Genomic DNA, 5,000 nt, shown 5'->3' with positions numbered 1-5,000 from the left:
CTAAAGGATGACCAGTAGTTGTGGTTCTCGCCCCGGGACTTGGGTCAGAGAATAGCCCAAGTGGGACACTTGTGTCGGACTAGGGAGGCTCTGCCGTGCCCCCTGGAGGTCTAAAGGATGACCAGTAGTTGTGGTTCTCGCCCCGGGACTTGGGTCAGAGTATAGCCCAAGTGGAGCACTTGTGTCGGACTAGGGAGGCTGTGCCGTGCCCCCTGGAGGTCTAAAGGATGACCATTAGTTGTGGTTCTCGCCCCGGGACTTGGGTCAGAGTACAGCCCAAGTGGAGCACTTGCGTCGGACTAGGGAGGCTGTGCCGGGCCCCCTGGAGGTCTAAAGGATGACCAGTAGTTGTGGTTCTCGCCCCGGGCCGTGGGTCTGAGTATGGCCAAGTGGGACACTTGTGTCGGACTAGGGAGGCTCTGCCGTGCCCCCTTGAGGTCTAAAGGATGACCAGTAGTTGTGGTTCTCGCCCCGGGACTTGGGTCATAGTATAGCCCAAGTGGGACACTTGTGTCGGACTAGGGAGGCTCTGCCGTGCCCCCTTGAGGTCTAAAGGATGACCATGAGGTCAAAAGGATGACCAGTAGTTGTGGTTCTCGCCCCGGGACTTGGGTCAGAGTATGGCCCAAGTGGTGCACTTGTGTCGGTCTAGGGAGGCTGTGCCGGTCCCCCTGGAGGTCTAAAGGATGACCAGTAGTTGTGGTTCTCGCCCCGGGACTTGGGTCAGAGTATAGCCCAAGTGGAGCACTTGTGTCGGACTAGGGAGGCTGTGCCGGGCCCCCTGGAGGTCTAAAGGATGACCAGTAGTTGTGGTTCTCACCCCGGGTCGTGGGTCCGAGTCTGGCCCGAGTAGAGCACTTTGGTCGGCTACCGGGGGTGTGCCGTGCCCCCTGGAGGTCTAAAGGATGACCAGTAGTTGTGGTTCTCGCCCCGGGACTTGGGTCAGAGTATAGCCCAAGTGGAGCACTTGTGTCGGCCTAGGGAGGCTGTGCCGGGCCCCCTGGAGATCTAAAGGATGACCATGAGGTCAAAAGGATGACCAGTAGTTGTGGTTCTCGCCCCGGGACTTGGGTCAGAGTATAGCCCAAGTGGAGCACTTGTGTCGGCCTAGGGAGGCTGTGCCGGGCCCCCTGGAGGTCTAAAGGATGACCAGTAGTTGTGGTTCTCGCACCGGGACTTGGGTCAGAGTACAGCCCAAGTGGAGCACTTGTGTCGGTCTAGGGAGGCTGTGCCGGGCCCCCTGGAGGTCTAAAGGATGACCATGAGGTCAAAAGGATGACCAGTAGTTGTGGTTCTCGCCCCGGGACTTGGGTCAGAGTATAGCCCAAGTGGAGCACTTGTGTCGGACTAGGGAGGCTGTGCCGTGCCCCCTGGAGGTCTAAAGGATGACCAGTAGTTGTGGTTCTCGCCCCGGGACTTGGGTCAGAGTATAGCCCAAGTGGAGCACTTGTGTCGGCCTAGGGAGGCTGTGCCGGGCCCCCTGGAGGTCTAAAGGATGACCATGAGGTCAAAAGGATGACCAGTAGTTGTGGTTCTCGCCCCGGGACTTGGGTCAGAGTATAGCCCAAGTGGAGCACTTGTGTCGGACTAGGGAGGCTGTGCCGTGCCCCCTGGAGGTCTAAAGGATGACCAGTAGTTGTGGTTCTCGCCCCGGGACTTGGGTCAGAGTATAGCCCAAGTGGAGCACTTGTGTCGGACTAGGGAGGCTGTGCCGTGCCCCCTGGAGGTCTAAAGGATGACCAGTAGTTGTGGTTCTCGCCCCGGGACTTGGGTCATAGTATAGCCCAAGTGGAGCACTTGGGTCGGACTAGGGAGGCTGTGTCGTGCCCCCTGGAGGTCTAAAGGATGACCAGTAGTTGTGGTTCTCGCCCCGGGACTTGGGTCAGAGAATAGCCCAAGTGGGACACTTGTGTCGGACTAGGGAGGCTCTGCCGTGCCCCCTGGAGGTCTAAAGGATGACCAGTAGTTGTGGTTCTCGCCCCGGGACTTGGGTCAGAGTATAGCCCAAGTGGAGCACTTGTGTCGGACTAGGGAGGCTGTGCCGTGCCCCCTGGAGGTCTAAAGGATGACCATTAGTTGTGGTTCTCGCCCCGGGACTTGGGTCAGAGTACAGCCCAAGTGGAGCACTTGCGTCGGACTAGGGAGGCTGTGCCGGGCCCCCTGGAGGTCTAAAGGATGACCAGTAGTTGTGGTTCTCGCCCCGGGCCGTGGGTCTGAGTATGGCCCAAGTGGGACACTTGTGTCGGACTAGGGAGGCTCTGCCGTGCCCCCTTGAGGTCTAAAGGATGACCAGTAGTTGTGGTTCTCGCCCCGGGACTTGGGTCATAGTATAGCCCAAGTGGGACACTTGTGTCGGACTAGGGAGGCTCTGCCGTGCCCCCTTGAGGTCTAAAGGATGACCATGAGGTCAAAAGGATGACCAGTAGTTGTGGTTCTCGCCCCGGGACTTGGGTCAGAGTATGGCCCAAGTGGTGCACTTGTGTCGGTCTAGGGAGGCTGTGCCGGTCCCCCTGGAGGTCTAAAGGATGACCAGTAGTTGTGGTTCTCGCCCCGGGACTTGGGTCAGAGTATAGCCCAAGTGGAGCACTTGTGTCGGACTAGGGAGGCTGTGCCGGGCCCCCTGGAGGTCTAAAGGATGACCAGTAGTTGTGGTTCTCACCCCGGGTCGTGGGTCCGAGTCTGGCCCGAGTAGAGCACTTTGGTCGGCTACCGGGGGGTGTGCCGTGCCCCCTGGAGGTCTAAAGGATGACCAGTAGTTGTGGTTCTCGCCCCGGGACTTGGGTCAGAGTATAGCCCAAGTGGAGCACTTGTGTCGGCCTAGGGAGGCTGTGCCGGGCCCCCTGGAGATCTAAAGGATGACCATGAGGTCAAAAGGATGACCAGTAGTTGTGGTTCTCGCCCCGGGACTTGGGTCAGAGTATAGCCCAAGTGGAGCACTTGTGTCGGCCTAGGGAGGCTGTGCCGGGCCCCCTGGAGGTCTAAAGGATGACCAGTAGTTGTGGTTCTCGCACCGGGACTTGGGTCAGAGTACAGCCCAAGTGGAGCACTTGTGTCGGTCTAGGGAGGCTGTGCCGGGCCCCCTGGAGGTCTAAAGGATGACCAGTAGTTGTGGTTCTCGCCCCGGGCCGTGGGTCTGAGTATGGCCCAAGTGGGGCACTTGCGTCGGACTGGGGAGGCTCTGCCGCGCCCCCTGGAGGTCAAAAGGATGACCAGTAGTTGTGGTTCTCACCCCGGGTCGTGGGTCCGAGTCTGGCCCGAGTAGAGCACTTTGGTCGGCTACCGGGGGGTGTGCCGTGCCCCCTGGAGCCATGGGAGTGAGCTCCAGCAGACTGGTATTTTTCGGAGAACCAGGCCCACACTCCTCAGACTTTGTGCCCAGGGACAGGCCACCAAAATCGGCCGCGGCTCGTGCACTTTGCCCCTGCGTTTCTCCCAGAACCAGAGCCGGAAAAATCCCAAAATTGATGCCCAGAGATAGTCGACTCTGCCTGGAATAGATTGCCACCCAAACCCGCCAACTCACGCTGGTTTTCCGATGGCCTCACCTACTAACCCGAGCATGGTCATCGCTCGCACCTTCCAAAACCTCCAGGGGCGCAGGCACTTTTCATTTACTGGCCATAAGGCCGACCGCCTTAAGCGTTAAGCGATAAGCGAAAGGCTTAGTTTGGACTTAGTTTTTGGAGCGACGAGGTCGCCGTTTTGTCAATTCTGAACCGATTTTCACGCGGTTTTCGACTGCCTGCGCCTGGGGAGCCGCCCAGAAGCCCCAGGCAGTGTTCTGGGTGGACTTCCGGACCGGTCCGGACCCGGTACCGGCCGGGGGAACCGCACCACGCCTCTCGGGCGTTTCTACACCGATTTTCGCGGGGTTTTCGACTGCATAGACGGGGCCACCTGCTGCAGGGCCCGAGGGAGGGCCTTACTGAGCTGGGTCCGACGCAGGGCCCGGTTCCTGGAGCCCGCTGGGGGGGGGGGGGGGTTCTCTAAGGCTCACGGCGGGCTGCTGAGGGGCCGGATCGGATGCAGACAGGCGCTCCTCTGCCCAGGTCTTTGCTCCCCTGCCCCACTAGGAATGGAAGACACACTGCCAACAGCTTCTGGAGGGTGATGGGCCCTGCTGCAGACCAGGTCCGACCCAGGTTTCAGCTATCCCACCCCGCAGGGACTTAAAGACACACTGCCATCAGCTTCTGGAGGCTGCTGAGCTCTACTATAGAGCAGGTCCGACCCAGGTTTCAGCTCCTGCAGCCCACTAGGACTTAAACACACACTGCCATCAGCGTCTGGATGGTGATGGGCCCTGCTGCAGACCAGGTCCGACCCAGGTTTCAGCTATCCCACCCCGCAGGGACTTAAAGACACACTGCCATCAGCTTCTGGAGGCTGCTGAGCTCTACTATAGAGCAGGTCCGACCCAGGTTTCAGCTCCTGCAGCCCACTAGGACTTAAACACACACTGCCATCAGCGTCTGGATGGTGATGGGCCCTGCTGCAGACCAGGTCCGACCCAGGTATCAGCTCCTGCACCCCGCAGGGAATTGAAGACACACTGCCATCAGCTTCTGGAGGCTGCTGAGCTCTGCTATAGACCAGGTCCGACCCAGGTTTCAGCTCCTGCACCCCGCAGGGAACTAAACACACACTGCCATCTGCAACTGGAGGCTGCTGAGCCCTGCTGCAGACCAGGTCCGACCCAGGTTATGGCTCTCCCACCCCCCTGGGACTTAAACACACACAGCCATCAGCTTCTGGATGGTGATGGGCCCTGCTGCAGACCAGGTCCGACCCAGGTTTCAGCTCCTCAACCCCGCAGGGACTTAAACCCACACCGCCATCAGCTTCTGGAGGGTGATGGGCCCTGCTGCGGGCCAGGTCCGACCCAGGTTTCAGCTCTCCCACCCCGCAGGGACTTAAACACACACAGCCATCAGCTTCTGGGGGCTGCTGAGCCCTGCTGCAGACCAGGTCCGACCCAGGTTTCAGCTCTCCCACCCCGC

This window comes from Nothobranchius furzeri, unplaced genomic scaffold, assembly GCF_043380555.1.
Source record: "Nothobranchius furzeri strain GRZ-AD unplaced genomic scaffold, NfurGRZ-RIMD1 Scf069, whole genome shotgun sequence".
In the NCBI taxonomy this organism is placed as follows: Eukaryota; Metazoa; Chordata; class Actinopteri; order Cyprinodontiformes; family Nothobranchiidae; genus Nothobranchius; species Nothobranchius furzeri.
The sequence above is the reverse complement of the archived record's forward strand: the minus strand, read 5'-3'. Positions refer to the sequence as shown.